At 36.6% G+C, this 18629-nt stretch overlaps 1 long non-coding RNA gene across 1 annotated transcript; it reads right to left on the reverse strand.

Annotated features, from left to right (window-relative positions):
* Positions 1-1185: 1185 nt before the first annotated feature.
* Positions 1186-17104, reverse strand: LOC310888980. The gene is made up of 3 exons (XR_014576298.1): positions 16700-17104; positions 14332-14393; positions 1186-1614 (listed from the first exon to the last, which is right to left on the reverse strand). It is a non-coding gene; the product is annotated as an uncharacterized lncRNA (long non-coding RNA).
* Between the last annotated feature and the right edge of the window lie 1525 nt (positions 17105-18629).

Genomic DNA, 18629 nt, shown 5'->3' on the forward strand with positions numbered 1-18629 from the left:
CTGCTTAGGTTCACAAATGTGGTTGCATGGCTTAGGTGGAATCCTGCCCAAATGAAATGGCTGGTGAACATCTCTTGCTCCAGTAGGTTACTGAAGGTATTTATTTTGGAGATTTTTAATTTCCTATTTAAATACGTAGGATTATTTTATTTTAAATTAAATATTTAAATAATTTAGGCATTTATCTGAATGAAGTTCTTCTACTTGAGCAGAAATCCCTAAGCTGATGAAGTGTGAAGAAACTTATTGCCCTGCACAACTTCAGTACCAATATGAATACCAGCTCCTCAGAACAAGATCAAAACTTTATGTTTTTAATAAGTAGTAATCAAAGGGCTAAATAAGGTCATTATGGAACCTGCATATTTAGTGTGTCATTCTCTGGATCTTGCTTTTAATTCAGGACTGGAGAAAGCAAAAGTTCAGTGTACAGAATCTATATTCTATATGAACTCTGATTAGAAATCACCCTAATTAACTATGAGTAAGGGGTTCTTTGTTATAATTTTGACCATTTTCTAATCCATGTTGGCTATAAAGAGTTCTGAAGAACTGTTTTTCTGTCTATTAATTCATTGTTAAACTGATGTGCTCACAGCTATAGGTGCAATGCTACCTAATCATCTTTTTCAAGACTTAGCATAGCTATGTCTTAAAGTATCACAGGAGATAACTAGAGTGTCAGTGACAAAGACTCTGGTAAAGACTTTCTTATGCCATTACTGTTCAAGAAAAAATACACAAGCTCTCTTTTCCATGACATCTGTAACATCTCAGTCAGTGACTAGTTCCAAGTAATTGTCTACTCTTGGGGTTGGTTGAGTGTTTCGTGATGAGGAATTTTTGTTATACTTGGATAAACTCACTAAAACTCAAACTTGACTTTTGGCTTGTAAAGAAAAAGGCTGGCTTCAGAAAGGACAAATATTTTCTTGGCTTGAGTTTTGGTCAACAGTGTCTCTTGGTGAGACTCTAGAAGCACCAGGGGAGTTTCAAACTGATAAATACGTCAAACACACAAGTTGCTTTTGATCAATGAAATTACTGGTAGAAAGCAAGATACCACTTTATTTGTAGTTAAAACTGGTGAAAACTTGCTTAAGATTATATTTCTTTTTGCATGGATAAATTCTGTAATAACCAATTAGCTACCAAACATTTCTTCTATGACAGCACATAATCTGAAAGAGAAAAGAAACAAAAAAAAAAACGAAAACGAAAACAAACAACAACGGTGACAAAAATCCCTAAGTCCTTGTTAGTCTCATGTTTTACGTTATATGGCATGAATGTTTAATGTTTATTCACTACCTAAAAATATATGAGAAACATGTGAAAACTCTAGCCATTAATGCTGATTGAACAAAACCAGTTATAACATCATGATAGAGACAAATCCATCTTGAAACAATCTTGAAGTAATCTTTTAATTTATTTGTTTATCTACATAGAATAATCTTCTGGCTCTTCTACTCCAGTTTGTAAGACAATTTGTGATGGTGAAAGAATAGTAGTGTTTGTGTCCATTCCTCAGCTTCACATTATAGTTTACTGGGTAGGATAGCAGTAGTTGTCTCATCTCTTTTGTTCAGGGCATGTACACAGGCAAGTTCACTGGGAATGAGAATAAGCAGAATAAAAGTTACCCTTTTAAAAATTCATCAGAAGAGCTAGCAGAGTTGTCCTGCCTGTAATTAGGCGTGCTTGCAAATGGGGACTGTGCCCTAGAGCTTTCAGCTGAGAGGATTACAGTGGCTGTTAGAAAAAGTTTCACAGAAAGAAAACTTCTGCAATTATGAACGGGTTTTCATAATTTAAAACCCCAGGTGGGGTTCTTGCAGTGTTTTGTTAAGATGCTAATCAGTATAGCTGAAATGCTTTAAAAAATTTTGTTTTTCACAAAAGGAAATCCAATTCAACTATCATAAATTTTTATCATTACAAAGAAAATTCTGGCAGGCTTGACAAAGAATACAGATATAGTCCTTGCCCTCTGATCCCTGATGTGTCTCTTATTTGTGTTACAAATTATCAGTGTCCTATCTTTGCTACGCCTACAATGAGATAATAGGGCCCAGTATTTTGACACAACTTTTCTTGTACAAAACTAAGGGATTCTCCAATCCTCTCCATATGGGATTAGCTAGGGTTGCATGCATTTCTACTCTTGCATAAGATGGTTTCCACTAAGCATGTTTTCCATCTTCTTTCTTTGTTGTTGTGCCTTTCTCCTTTTGGAGTGTATCCTGGTTCCTGTGTGTTGTACTTGCCTTTCATTTATTTGGCATCTTCTATGTCTGCCTGTCCCAGTCGTTATTACACATTTTCTCTAATTTTTTCTACAAGGACTGTTTTTTTTTTTTTGTTTGTTTGTTTTTGTTTTCCTCTCTTCCTTATTCCTTCCTCATGCTGCCTAGGGAGCCCTCTACCCTTTGCCAAAGAAGATAAATCTCCATGTGACTCTTCTTTCTTACAGCGTTCTGTTTTAATTTCTTGCCTGATATTCTCCCGGCCTTTGTTCCTGGAAACCTCAAGACATCCTCATTATTTTTAATTAAACAATGCATTCATCAGTTGAGGGAGAGGAACCAGACATTGCATTTGTGTGCAGGTGTATCCACATGCAGTACGGACACTGACTTTTCTGACCAGTGATGAGCATTGCTCCTCACGGGTACATACCAGGACCAGCACTGTTTAACATTTTTGTTGGTGACTGAACAGTGGAATGGAGTGCACCCTAGACAGGTTTGCAGATGACACCAAGCTGAGTGGTGTAGTTGACACTTCAGAGGGAAGGGATGCCATCCAGAGGGACCTTGACTGGCTTGAGAGGTGGGCCTGTGTGAACCTCATAAAGTTCAACAAGGCCAAGTACAAGGTCTTGTATCAGGTCAATTCTAAGCACAAGTAGAGTCTGGTCAGAGAATGGACTGAGAGCAACCCTGAGGAGAAGGACCTGGGAGTATTGGTTGATGAGCTCAACGTGAGCTGGAAATGTGTGCTTGCAGCCCAGAAAGTCACCCATATCCTGGGCTGCATCAAAAGAAGCATGGCCAGCAGGTCGAGGGAGGTGATTCTCCCCCTCTGCTCTGCGCTCGTGAAACCCCACCTGGAGTACTGCATTCAGCTCTGGAGCCCCTAGCACAAGAAGGACACGGATGTATTAGAATAAGTCCAGAGAAGGGTCACAAAGATGGTCAAAGGGCTGGAGCAGATGGCCGACCAAGTTGGGGTTGTTCAGCCTGGAAAGAGAAGGCTTCAGGGAGACCTTAGAGTGTCTTTGCAGTATCTAAAGGGAGGCTATAGGAAAGCTGGGGAGGGAGCGTAGGGATAGGACAAGCAGTACTGTCTTTAAACTAAAAAAGGATAGATTTAGATTAGATGTTAGGAAGCTATTCTTCACTACGAGGGTGAAGATGAAACAGGTTGTCCAGAGAAGCTGTGGATGCCCTATTCCTAAAGTGTTTCAGTCCAGTCTGGGTGGGACATTGAGCAACCTGGTCTGGTGGGAGGTGTCCCTGCCCATGGCAGGGGGATTGAAATTAGATGGTCTTTAAGGTCCCTTCCAACACAAACCATTCTATGATTCTATAATCTCACCTAATCTCATTTTATGGAAAGCATATATAATAATCTCACTAAATGTCTGCCTCCAAACCCACCATTGTTAAGACTACGTTATGTTACCTTCTTTGGAAATACTACATGATGTTCGTGTAAATTGAACCCCCATTAAATTTAATTGGAAACTCTTTTTTGGTTTCCCCAACCTCAGGGTTACATAACCAAGAGCAGAGAAGAAATAATATGAATTTATTTTCATGAGCCAACCTCTGTTGAGAAGTGAGGTATTTGCTGGAGAAGTCAGGTCATCTCTCTCTGTAACAGTAGTTATAAACCTTCTCCTTGTCATCATCTTTTTGTCTTCCTCTGCATTTATGTTTTCCGCCATGTATTTCTAGCCTTCTATTTCTGTTCCCCTACTACTGCTAGGGATGCCTCAGCTGCATCTTAGTAAGACTGCTGAGCCATGTCATCATTCTCCTTTGCACTCCCTAGAAAGTAGTCAGAACAACCTTCTGCTCTCCATTGCACATTGCACCATAACAATTAAAATAGCATTTGAAACAGAATTACTGCAAAATGTTTACCGTTCTTTATCATGGGTAATACACTCTCTGCTTACATCACACATAGATAAGCATGTATTCAATACGAAACAGCAATTGTGTAAGGTCTGTGTGAAAACCTAGCTGCAGATGCAATCTTACAAGTATATGTGAAAATAAAATGTTGGAGCACATGGCATTTGGAGAGGACTTACTTTTTTTTTTCTGGAGAGATATGTCTCAGTAAGTTGAATTACATTCAGCTGTAATACATTTTTTTTTTTTTTAAAGAGGTGATTGGTTAGGGTGGGATTACAGCAATGAATGGTATCATGATAGCTTATAGAATCATAGAATATCCTGAGTTGGAAGGGAACCACAAAAATCATTGAGTCCAACTCCTGGCTCCAGACAGGACCACCCAAAAATCAAACTGTATATTTGAGAGCATTGTCCAAACACTTCTTGAACTCTGGCAGGCTCAGTGCCATGACCATTTCCATGGGGAGCCTGTTACAGATCGCACATTATCACTGAGTCTCCACAATACAGTCTGGAGAAAAAAGGTATTATAGTAATAATAGTAATAATGATAACAACAACGATGACAACAACAAAAATAATTTTGTGCTATAAGGGGGTACTTAAAAAACAGGACTAAAAACACCACTATGTGGTATTACATTCAGTAGTTAGGGTCACTCAGCTCGTCTGAGTGCTTCTTGAAAATGTCAGAATTTTGCATAATGCATATGAAAAATGTACAACCTTAAGCATAAAGAAATAAAAGAAAAAGAAAGGGAGAAAGGGAGAAAGGGGGAAGGAAGGAAGGAAGGAAGGAAGGAAGGAAGGAAGGAAAGAAGGAAGGAAGGAAGGAAGGAAGGAAGGAAGGAAGGAAGGAAGAGAAAGAGAGAAAGAGAGACAGAGAGAAAGAGAGAGAGAGAGAGAAAGAAAGAGAAAAAGAAAGAAAGAAAGAAAGAAAGAAAGAAAGAAAGAAAGAAAGAAAGAAAGAAAGAAAGAAAGAAAGAAAGAAAGAAAAAGAAAGAAAGGAAGGAAGGAAGGAAGGAAGGAAGGAAGGAAGGAAGGAAGAAAAGAAAGAAAAAGAAAGAAAGAAAAGAAAGGAAGAAAAAGAAAGAAAGAAAAAAAGAAAGAAAGAAAAAAAGAAAAAAGAAAGAAAGAAAGAGAAAGAAAGAAAGAAAGAAAGAAAGAAAGAAAGAAAGAAAGAAAGAAAGAAAGAAAGAAAGAAAGGAAGGAAGGAAGGAAGGAAGGAAGGAAGGAAGGAAGGAAGGAAGGAAGGAAGGAAAAGAAAGAAAGAAAAAGAAAGAGAAAGAAAGAAAGAAAGAAAAAGAAAGAAAGAAAGAAAGAAAGAAAGAAAGAAAGAAAGAAAGAAAGAAAGAAAGAGAAAGAAAGAAAGAAAGAAAGAAAGAAAGAAAGAAAGAAAGAAAGAAAGAAAGAAAGAAAGAAAAAGAAAGAAAGAAAGAAAGAAAGAAAAAGAAAGAAAGAAAAAGAAAGAGAAAGAAAGAAAAAGGAAGGAAGGAAGGATATGAAAAAAAAGAAGAAAAATTATGGAGCTATCAAGTCTAAAATAATGTTTAAATGTTATAACGTTAGTTGAAACAACAACAACAACAAAACTAATATAAGAATCAGGAAGTCAAAGAACTAAATTAGGAAAACAGATTGGTAATGGCTAGAAATAAAAATAGGAGGTAAATTGAACACCATGAAAACTGTTATTAGCCCTCTAGCAGTAAAATTATTTTACTTATATATAGCCATGCAGATGGCAGAATATTTCATTAGCTTCAAGAGCTATTGGATCCAGCACTGATTTTCCAAAGGCCTAGGAAATCCATGTGAGAAAAATTAGGAGGTACTATTAAAAGAAAGAGCCAAAATAGTTTTACCAAACCAAATACATACAAATGCTCAAGAATGTGACTATGAGCAAGATTATTTGTATGCCCACATCTCAGTTCCATAATTCTAAATACCTGGACATCTAGTAAGTTTATGAGCATATCTGTTGGCCTCTGAGCATTTTATTTATCTATGTATTTATTTTACTAGGGTCAAATAGACTATACTATACTTCAGTATCCAATTAACTAAATTCCATTTCTGGAAGGTCTTGTATCTACCTTCCCATGAGCGTATCATTCTTTCCATTCACTGTTAGCAGATGGGAACTAATATTGAGTCATATTTTACCACAGTTATCTCAACAGAAAATGACAAGGACAGTTGTCCTATAATATGCTCCTAGATCAGACACTTTCGTATGTTAATGTATACATGAATTCTGGCACTTGTAGTGTCCCTTCCAAGTCAACTTATGTAAAAGAAATGTGGTTTGGGCATTTTGCCTTTTTTACACATTTGTTTCAAAATGAATTCTTAAATTAGAAATTAAGTTATTACCTTATATACCTTAGAAATTTATTATCTTAATTTATCTTACTGAAGTTGGTCTGGGTTATATAGTAGTTTTGCTTTTCGTTTGATGACAATGAATGCTAATATTTTTCATCTTGAGGTGATGTAGACTGGTGTTGATTTTTTAAAATGTTTTCATTTAATCAACAATATAGATCCAGCAGTGAACACCATGTGTTTGTTCACAGTCTGAGGAGAGGCACACAAAGTCTATATCTTTGTGAGTGCAAACTAAGGATTCCAACTGGGACAGGAACAATATTGCTTAGTTGCTTATGTCTTAATTACACAGAAAGATACTTGTGTGAATTGCCATTTTCCGATTCAGTGATAACAAATTATTGTATCTGTGCCATGAAAGACAGAGTGAACAAAATGTCCAGTTTTGTTCTGGACATATATTTGAAGCGTATGTTAGATCATGTTCAGCCAAAACAAGAATACCAGGAACAGTTTAAAATACAATGAATTTATGAATACTTTCACCATGACACACCCCCAAACACAATACTTTCTGTAGCTTTTAGTAAGTAATTGTGAAAGGTATTTAGACCAGACAGATCCACAAAATCACAAAAATAGCATACTACCATTCAGTTCAGAGAAAGGAATGGGATCTTCATCTGTGAGTGAGTAGGGGAATTTCTAAAGGTCACAAGGACCCATACATTAATGATGCGAAGGCAGGGAGATCAAAGACAGTCCAGGCCATAGTCTTGAAATGCAGATACAGAGAGATTACCAAGAGTGAAGAGTCTTTCTCTGCATTCCTCTTGCTCACCTAGGAATCTTGGAATGCTACACAAGCATGTAGACAAGCCCACAGACCCATCATAGAATCATGGAATGATTTTATTTTTTTTTTTAATTTTTTTCATTTGAAGGGACCTTAAAAATCACCTAATTTAAACACCCCTGCCATGGGCCAACTAGACTAGATTGCTCAATGTCCCACCAGACTGGACTGAAACACTTTAGAAATAGGGCATCCACAGCTTCTCTGGGCAACCTGTTCCATCTTCACCCTCGTAGTGAAGAATAGCTTCCTAACATCTAATCTAAATCTATCCTTTTTTAGTTTAAAGACAGTACTGCTTGTCCTATCCCTACGCTCCCTCCCCAGCTTTCCTGTAGCCTCCCTTTAGATACTGCAAAGACACTCTAAGGTCTCCCTGAAGCCTTCTCTTTCCAGGCTGAACAACCCCAACTTGGTCGGCCATCTGCTCCAGCCCTTTGACCATCTTTGTGACCCTTCTCTGGACTTATTCTAATACATCCGTGTCCTTCTTGTGCTAGGGGCTCCAGAGCTGAATGCAGTACTCCAGGTGGGGTTTCACGAGCGCAGAGCAGAGGGGGAGAATCACCTCCCTCGACCTGCTGGCCATGCTTCTTTTGATGCAGCCCAGGATATGGGTGACTTTCTGGGCTGCAAGCACACATTTTCAGCTCACGTTGAGCTCATCAACCAATACTCCCAGGTCCTTCTCCTCAGGGTTGCTCTCAATCCATTCTCTGACCAGACTCTACTTGTGCTTAGAATTGACCTGATACAAGACCTTGTACTTGGCCTTGTTGAACTTTATGAGGTTCACACAGGCCCACCTCTCAAGCCAGTCAAGGTCCCTCTGGATGGCATCCCTTCCCTCCAGCATGTCGATCGCACAATGCTGATTGGTGTCATCAGGAAACTTGCTGCAGGTGCAATCAATTTCACTGACCATGTCACTGATAAAGATGTTAAATAGTGCCATTCCCAGTACCAACACCACTCATTAATGATCTCCACTTGGACATCGAGCTATTGACTGCGACTCTTTAAGTGCAACCATTCAGCCAACTCCTAACACACTGAGTGGTCCATCCATCAAATTCATGTCTCTCCGATTTAGAGACAAAGATGTCACTGGGGACAGTGACAAGTGCTTTGCACAAGTCCAGGTAGATTATGTCAGTTTCTCTCCCCCTATCCAACAATGCTGTAACCCTGTCATAGAAGGCCACCAGATTTGTCAGGCACAATTTGCCCTTAGCAAAGCCAGGTTGTCTGTCACCAATCGCCTCCTTATTTTCCATATCACTTAGCCTAGTTTCCAGGAGGATCTGCTCCATGATCTTGCCAGGAACAGAGGTGAGGCTGACTGGCCTGCAGCTCCCTCAGTCTTCCTTTTGTTTTCTTTTTTTTAATGGAGGTTATGTTTCCCCTCTTCCAGTCACTAGGAAATTCACCGCACTGCCACAACTTCTCAACTGTGATGGATGGTGGCTTAGCAACTACACCTACCAGTTCCCTCAGGATCTGTGGATGCATCTTATCAGGTCCCATGGACCTGTGCACCTTCAGGTTCCTTAGATGGTCTCAAACGTAATCTTCTTCTACAGTGGGTGGTTCATCATTATCCCAGTCCCTGCCTTTGCGACGTGGGCTATGTGGGTTAAGTCAGGTGAATTATTTTTATTTATTTATTTATTTGGGTAGTAAATATTTTGTTCTCTGTGGAACTATGTTCTGTTTGTTTATTTAAAACTGATAGTTTACTGCCTCATAAGGTGAAATTTTAGAAGTTATTTCTGGTTGTTTTTTGGCTATCAAACTGAGAAGGAGGTGTACTAAAAAGATTGTACCTAGCAATTCTATGAGCAATTGAAAAAACACAACAGCTGTCATATGTTAATAAAATGCCCAAGTGGATAGGCATAACTCATTGGCTTATGACTACAAAATCTCTTGAGGAGAATAACAAATCACCATAATGTATACTAATGGTGAACATGAAAGATAAGAAAAATCATAGGAAGGCAGAGAACATGCTATTAAATATATCTTGAGGAATTTTATACATAGTTTATTCCAGCTAATTCATAGAATATATCTCACTCAGGAAATACTAGGAAGCCCTCGTTATCATTCTTTCACTCTCATAGCAAAATGGGGAAAACCAAAATCTATCAAATGTCTGTGTATCTCTTCATTTGCATAATGTTTATTCTAGGAAAAAAAAAAAAAAAAGGTATATTTCCTGGAAAACAATGCACCAATACTGACCTTTATCACTTAGTCATTTTGGAATGTATTTTCTCTGAAATAACACAAGATAAGTGTATTGCACAGTTAGCTCCTATGCTTACAAAAGTTTTAAAGTCATGAGACGTTTCTTCTCTGGGATTAGTACCAAATTCTATGTCAACAAATTTCCATAGGGATTGCTGAATGCCTTCATACAAGTCCTAAATAGCTGTACTTTTTTAAAGCCAAGGAAACAAAATATTTTTAAGTACTTTTTCTTCAAATGTGCTGCTGATGAAGAAAAGCATGAGGAAATACTGAGAAGAAACCAAACTGTGGTGAAAGAATCTCCTGTTGAACAGAATTGTTCATCAATTCCAACAGCAGCAGAAAGTAAATGAAAATGTGACCTGAATCAGAAGCTAAAAAAAAAAAGAAAAAGAGTAGAATTTAAGCCTGTTAGAAATGCTTCTGTCAGATTTTTGGCATAGTTTTATCCTTATATTATACATCTAAAATACTGTAGGTACGTTCTCAAAATAATAATAATAATAAAACTGTAATAGACTTTAAAGCAATTCTTCTTGAAGAAGCAATAGAAGTTTAATGGAAACCATCTGTTAAGATGCTTAAAATCAAGAGGCCATTGTTTTAGTTGGTTATTTTGATCTCTTTCTGTGATTTTTAACAACAAATTATTTGCAAAAATACTCTCTTTAAACAAGCTCAAGACCAAATATCTTTATTTCCTTTATTCCCCCATTTTAGGCAAAGAGGGGAGATTTCAATCATACCGTACCTTTATTTACTTTAAAACTGCTTATATGCTATTTTATTCATGGCAATAAGCTCCCAGAACCATTTGCTACATTGTATTTTACAAAGTCTTAATGCTAAAGCTTTCTTGTAAGCATAGCATAGTAAATTGAAGTATGTTGTTAATATCTCCTAACAGCCAGCTTTTTCTTCCCTGTCTTTTAACATTGTACTCTGTCTTCTGCTCAGTAAGATGTATTCTCAAGGGACATACAGCTAAAAGACAGCAATGAGATAGACTCTGTCTCTGCAATATCTAATAAATATTTTATTTTATTAAAGCAAACCATTAATAATAATAATTAAAAAAAAAATCTTACCGCACAATTATTAACTTTTAACTTTCCTTCATTTAGAGGCCATCTCTGTATATAGTGTTTCAGTGTAGTCTCTGAGACTGCCCTAAACTAGTAGGTTTCAGTTCTGTTAGCAACATAGCTGTAGCTAGAAAATTTTGCACAGGTAAAATGCCAGAGTATTTTCTTGCTCCACACACCTTTTGCACTTGCACCATTTCAGAAAAGGGAATTTTGTGCTGTCTTGACTACTACCAATTCCAGAACAAGCTAATGTAAAGCTGACTCTTGAGAGGTCTACATGAGCTGCATTCATGGGAGCATATGGAGGCAGTAAATCCAACAGTGGTTTATAAAGTAGACATAGCTACTGAGGAATGAGCAGATCAAGTGAAGTGAGGTAAATTGACTGTATGGGCCTAACTGAGAAAAGGAGTGGAACTGCTGATCAGCTTAAAGCACATGGGTAGAAATTGCAACTTCTCCACAGCTTATATGTTTTGTCTGGCTGTGTTCTAAACATACTGGATGTTAATTCCTAACACAGGTTCAGACTTTTCACTACCTTTCTGGCACAAGAGCATGTTCTTTACCTACGTTTAGGTTTCAAAATAAAGTTTATTCCTCATTGTATAATCGTATTTATGCTCTTGCATCCATAACAGAACTACCATTTTAAGATATTGCTCTAGTTTGATTACAAAAATAATGTTCAAAGCAAAAAACTAATGTTTTACAGAATATCAGTAACCTAGATGTTGTGCTTGGGAGGACATACATATGCAGTTCCCTAGTTTGTGTTATTATATTGTAATTTTGTGTAGGTAGATTGAGAAATTCTTGTAATGTTCACTTGTCTGAGCAAATATGTAGCTGTAGAGCTCCCTCTAGCAGAGTTTAACAATTCCCAGTCATTTTATCCACTGTGTCCTCTGAATTGACTATAATACTGCTTTTCTGATTGTATTATTAAAATATTGCTTCATATAGATGCTTTTTTTCGGCAGTTAAAGCTATATATTCTAGGTATCAAACCTCTTTAAAAAAAGATCTGTGCAGTGCAGGAATATTATTTTCATCACAAACTTAAAAGAGGAGAGCAAAATACTTTCATCTTAAAAAGATGTGAAAAGATGTCTAAAAGTTTCAGCTGTACATTTTTCTGAATGTAACAATCCTGCTTAAAAAACATAGCAACTACCTAACCACTAAAAAAGGATAAACAATTAATTTTCAGTGTGCATAAAATTAGAAAAAAAGTGAGTTCAAGTTTTTCTATGAAACCTGTTTATATATAAAATAAGCACTTTTTAATAAAACTTTATTTTTTTTTACTAAGTTGAAAATGCATTAATCTCTCCATGAAACTTGAATGTAGCAACCTTTTTTAAAGTGACAGCAGTTTGCTTCTTTAATATTTTTTCTGATCTTCATTATATATATCCTCTATGATTTGCATTGATTAAAATATTTGATATAATGTAGCAGGTTTTTTCTTACAATCACCGTTTGCTTGCTTCTTTATTTCTGAAACTATAGAAATACATTCATTCTCTTAATTAAATAGATTTGTAAAAAAATCTATTGAAGAGATCAAACAGAAAATGAAAGGGTAATAAAGGTATCATGATCACCTTTGTTCAACTTCAACCTAAAGTTCTGAGGAACAGAAATTGAGCAGTTTCATTAAAATATGACTGTCCAGTGAACTATTAAAGCAGACAACTCATGTTTGAATACTCAGAAAAACAGAATTTTTATTATTATTATCAAAATCATCATCATCTTGATTTAAGATAAAGCCCCCAAATCCCTAGAGCTTTAATATCTGTTGCTGGAGTACTATGATTGCCAAATTTATTTGTCTAAAACAATGACAGCATTTGTTCTTAAACAATATAAACTACTGATGGATGTTAGGAAGTCAAATTATGCAAGCTACTGATATATGCTATGGATTTTAAATCAGTCATTTAAAAGATGAAAGAGGGATTCATGTGGAATGATCAATCATTTAATGGGTGTTTCTCCTTTAAATGAAACTCTGCTTTAGAAGACAGTTTGCAGAAGTTTGACATGATACCTTAACTACCTTAAAATTGCATGCTTTATAGTTTCTGAGACCAGGATCAAAACTTTGGTGGGATTCAAGGCCACTTTGGTGGCCTTACAATTTTCAAACCATTAAAGGGAAAATGATGCCCTCTCTCTCTCTCTCTCTCTCTCTCTCTCTCCATTTTAAGTTGTCTCCTCATTCATTCATTAGCTTTGCTTGTATTTATGAATCACAGTTCTTAACAGAAGAGACATTTGATTTTGCATACTGGCAAAGAAGAAAAAACTGAAGAAAAGTTAGTAGGGAAAAATTATGATGTGTTAATATGGGCAAAATGACACTCCACTGCCAGCCAGATCTGAACTGCACATTCATGCTGGTTCAACAAATGCAGCTGCTCTCCTATGTGCTAGGGACTGAACAGTTTGCAACAAAATTGTTTGCAGTGCAGAAAAGGGGAGGAAGACTTTGCCCTCTAAGAATTTTTTTTTTTTAAGAGGCAATGGTCCTTCTCACTAGTTTTTTTTCATAGGCCAAAAGGGAGAACAGGAGGAACAACTTGCTCATTTGGCGTATTTCCACTACTGAGATGGCCATTTCATAGGTCAGGAGGGACAGTTAGAGGAAGAGCTTGCTTATTTGGCCAATTTCCACATAATTTCCTGCAATCAAACCATATCCCTGTTTGCTTTTGCTGTGCCTTCATCTCTTGTTGGTTTTTTTTGTTTGTTTTTTGTTTCTCATGCACAGAAGTCTAAAGGAGTATATAAACTATATGATCCTCCTAGAATATAAGGACATGCATGTTTCTTGGTTGTTGAAGCATACAGGATCTAAACTTCATGGCTTGAGGTAAAAAAAGGAAAAAAAAATCAATCTAGCCTTGTATAAATATAAAGTGGAAAAGAGTTATCAATTAAGCCTTTAGATAGACTGTGAAACATCAGTGATAGCTACTTGGTTGCATATGAACCATAAACAACCATATTTCCCTTCTATTTGCTAGCACTAAACTAAGCCTGAACTTGTTTTGTTGTTGTTGTTGTTGTTGTTTTATTTTATTTTATTTATTTTATTTTATTTTCCTAACGAAGCTTTGGTTTAAAAATGAATTTAAGATTTTGATTAAATGGTAAGAGTCCTACCCATGTAACTTGTTGTGTTCACAACCCCCATAGCTGTAGTTGAAGGTGTAAGAGGCCATTTATGCAGGTACACTTGGCTACAAAGAAGGAAGCTATCTAACCAAACTTCCTCAGCAATGCACTCAACTCCAGTCTTCAGTAAATTGAATTTTGTTAACTCATAGGTTGTATTATAGACACTCCCTGATCACCCTCTCCCAGATTCTTCATTGCTTTGCAAAAAGTGATTTATCTGGCCCATTGTAACATTTGGAAAACTTTTCCAGAAGAGATATCTTTATTTGTAAAAATCAAAGAAAGTATTTCTGCCAGTATCTGCAGACTGATGAATGAGGGTTAAAAACATAAGTAATGTACAAAGAAATCTCACTACATTATGAAGAAAACTAGAGGTGCTGCTTTGTCACCAATGTGCAGATATCAAACACAGTTTGCCTGAGGCAAAAAGAAAACAGCATTATCTCACCTGTATTGTATAAATAGCCAGCTTTTCTAGGTAACTGCAGGAAGACAAATTATAATGCATATCTAAAAAAAAAGAGCACAGGCACAACAGTTATATTTAAAAAATATTACTCTCCATTTAAAGCAATATCCTATTTATGAACAACTTTGTACAACAGGTTAAACAGGTTTCAAGTCACACTTCACACCTGCACTTGCAAGGGTCCTGTGTTTTTCAATCAGCAGCTGTAGTTCTGTCTAATTTTTATTTCTATATCTCTGCTTCTGATGGTAAGATACCTAAGTGAGTTAGCATCTTGTTGCAAACCAAACAAAACGAAAAAAAGACAAAAACAAACAAACAAACAAAAAAACAACCTAATTTGTCTGTAATCCCAAGACTTCATTAGCACTTACTCTACAAACAGAAAACTCATATTCTGATTTCAGACATGAAGGGGAGTCCAAAACATCCCTAGAGGCATTACAGACTAGACTAACGCTTTCAAAATCCACTGAGTAATATTTGTTCTCACTTACTGAGAAATGGAAGGGCTCCAGCTAGAAGCTGTTTTGGCTAATTGTATTTCCAGAAAAATGTGGGCCAGTTTGAGAGAGTCCGGGGAAGAGCAACAATGGCAAGAAGAAGTCTAGAAAACATGAGTCTAGAAACATGTCCAGTGGGAAAAGACTGAAAAAATGTGTTGGGTCTAAAGCACACAAAACCTTGAAGAGCAGTGCCTGACAGGCTGCTGTTGAAAAGAAAAAAAGGAAACAAATTTTCTTCTTGTCTTAAACTAATGAAGTAATAGTTTAAAAAAATAATATCAGACCTAAGGAAAAAATAGGCTTTGTAACAGTTATGATAGTTTAACGCTGGAACTAATCACTTGGAGAGCACGTGTTTTCCATAACTGAGGTTTCATATCTCCTGATTGATTAGATAAGCAACTGTCAGATAGACACTGGCGTTATGACTGTTTCTTGTGTAGGAAGCCTTACAGTAAGGAAACAAAGCACGGAAATACTGTATGAAAATTAGGTCTCTCTGTGGGTCAGAATTATCGTTGCTGTAGGAATAAACTTATTTTCACTTCATGGATGCTCACAAAAAGTCTTCCATGGAGGAAGAGCTGTCCTGGGGGACATCCCTCATGAAGGGAAAGCTGGACCCTAAACATCTGCACATAGGGATGACAATATTTCATTGAAAAAGTGTGCAGCTGGATCAGTTGAGAAGTTGTCAGTGATATGCAACTGAGAATCCAAACCCAGACGTAATGCAACAATGAGCAGCAATGAAATGAAAACCAGAAATAAATATAAAGAAAAATATACATTCTGGGGTTAAGACGTTATCTCTGACAAAGTCACATTGACACCAGCCTTGCTAACTACAATGCAGTTTAGTTTTTACCAGGCAACACAGCCTTTCAGGTAATGGTGACATAATGCACTTCTCATCTTCAGGGTGCTCTGCAAACAGGAACTAATGACCCTCTACAATGGAAATCTTTGAGCTTTTTGTTGACTGATGCTTCCTGGCTTTGGCTCATGATGAGCGTTTTGCAGCTTGACAATTTGTTTATTTCTACTGACCAACCTCATTGAAGTACATCAGCTTCTTTGCTTTTATTCTTATCTGTCCCAGTGTAGTAAGACGGAGAGGGAGGAGCAGATAGGAGCTGATGAGTAAAACTAAAAACATCTCTTATTATGTCAATTTTTTCCCCCACTTCAATACAAGCAAAACCCCACTAGAGAGTAGCTTGGAAACCCTTTAGCCATGTACCCTTGGGTTTTTACCTGTTTAACAGGGGTCCTGCACAACTTGTGTTTTATGTTCTGTCACCATGATTTCTCTATACTTTAGCTAGTCTCCTGGTGCCACTGTTTGCCATTGGCCTGCCTTCAAAGCAAGTGCCTGTGGACAGTACTCATACAGTATGTAACATACCATATGCTTTGACAACTCATGTGATCTTAATGGGTTTCCCAGTTACAGAGGCTAAAAGAGCAAGGCAGCCTGTTCAGCAGGCTACCACATAGCAGTTCTTATGAATAAATCCTTTAGATAGGAAAAAATAAATAATTTCTACAATGTTTGTTTTTTATCTGGTATATATAATGAAGTCTTTCTCTCCTGTGGCAGGGGAAAGTGCAAATAGGATATCTGCAATGTCACTTAAATGAATAATGACCTGGAGGCTAGTTAACTTAATTTCTATAAGCTTCATGATCTCTTCAGTGCTTGCAGCTAGGTGGCACGTTGAAGAAGGACGTCTAGAAATCAGTGATTATCTTTGTTCATCTATGCTATTGCATGCTTGCTTTAAATCTATACAGAAGAAACACAGCTTTCAGAAAACAAGGCTATTTATATGTCTCACCTTGCAAAACAGTAAGGAGATGAAACGTTGTATGGAGCACTTCCTTTGATTTACTTGCAGCTTTTGAAGCAGCATCTCATTATCTTCTCTTTACCCACTTCTGTTTTCTTTGACTCTGTTATCTTAGTCAGCTTTCAATCACCTCTATACTGGCTTCTCCTCATCCTGGATCAATTCCCCTGACTGTTGTCTTCTTTTTCTCTGCTAGAGTTAATACCGTAAAATGTTTTGTTACATAATAAAAATAGTAATTCTTCTACAGTGATATGCTGAAGACCACAGAGCAATTTAATTCCCAGAGTATCTAAAACACATTCAGTTTTTTAAACTTTTCTTGGAGCCATATTTCATATTATACAGGGTTTGCCTATGCTGCTTTTCATATTCTTCTCTTGTATATTAACATTCCCATTCTTGCCACAGAATTTGAAACTCAGCTGCAGATGTCTATAGATCCTGCCATACACTTTCCTTCATTGTACAGTTTGTATTCAGCAGCTCCCACCTCCTTTTTATGTGGGACATGCAGGTAGGGAGAGGATGAAGTAGCCTAGTCAAGTTCCTTTGTTTCTGACATAAATTAGGAGGGGCTACAAATTCTTTAAAAATGAACACTATGGTCCCTTATGGGATAATTTTCCTGCAGGAAGCAGATTTTCTGCCATTTTTGATCATTCAAAATTTCTTTGATGTTCTAACTTGCTCTTACAGCTTGGCAGAGTTTTCAGTTTCAACATTTATTTCAAAGAGAGACTTCCTTCCACTATGAGAATGAATGGCTCTCAAGCTATTCTCTATTTTTACTGCTCTGGCAGAACAGGAAGAACGAAAGAAGAGCTAAGAATTTTTCTCTTTATAAATAAATGATAATGCAATTAATCTACTCTGTCCTATTAGCTAATATTTCCAGGTATTATATGCATTAACAAATAATGCTAAAACTGTAAACAGTATTTTATACTTGCTTATTTTAAGATACCCTTCTTGTATTATATTTAAATGTATTTGTCAAGAAGAACCATGCAGAGTGTTAATGACTCCTGTGAACATATTCTCCATAAGTAGTCTGTGCTATTGCATTTCTTTTATGCACTATGTTAGTGAAAGCAATACCCTGCTTTCAATGGTAAATTGTACATGGTGTTGAATACAGGCAGCGTTTTATAAAGACTGGAACAAGACTGCAAGAGCACCTATAATACAACAACTTTAAGCTTCCAGGCACTGGCCTTGAAAGTAATTTTCATTTAAATTCAGGCATGCATAAAAATCATGGAAGTGTTGGAACCTTAATTCTTACTGAAGATCTGATTCAAAAGGCAACCTCGAGAGCTCTTAAAAACTAGCGTCCGTATCAAATATACCCTTAGAATGATTTTGAGTTTGGAAATTATGAAGGACGGAGGTATAAAGGATAGATAAATTAAACTGTTACTGCTTCTATTTTTTTTTATTATTATGCCCATGTTGCATTTTCTATCATCTTCCACCTAACTCTTTAAAACAAAAAAATTGTTTCAGAATCAAACTAAGTGTGCTTTTACTGACAAGGGAAATGGTTTTTATGAGATTCCCAAAGCCACACAAGGTCCTGAATGGCTATTTTCACCTACTCTCTGATGAGAGATATATCTTTGACTGTTTATTTGTTCACAATTCTCAGCTATCTACTTAAATGCAAATTAAGCTGTCCCTTGCTATCTTTTTAATCAGGAAGAAACTCACAAGAATGTTCTTTTCACGATCTTGAAAATTCTGCAAAAACATTTTCTTCATAAGTTGTTTGAATTTGAAGAAAAGCTCAGAAAGTTGATGGATTTCCTTTTTATATTGAAATAAATCAAGCAGAGCTTTGACATCTTTTATGTACAAAAGAAACTTTACTAAACTGTTCAGTACTCACAAGCATAGGTTTAAATTTGGAGGAGGT

Source organism: Anser anser, assembly GCF_964211835.1.
Source record: "Anser anser genome assembly, chromosome: Z".
In the NCBI taxonomy this organism is placed as follows: Eukaryota; Metazoa; Chordata; class Aves; order Anseriformes; family Anatidae; genus Anser; species Anser anser.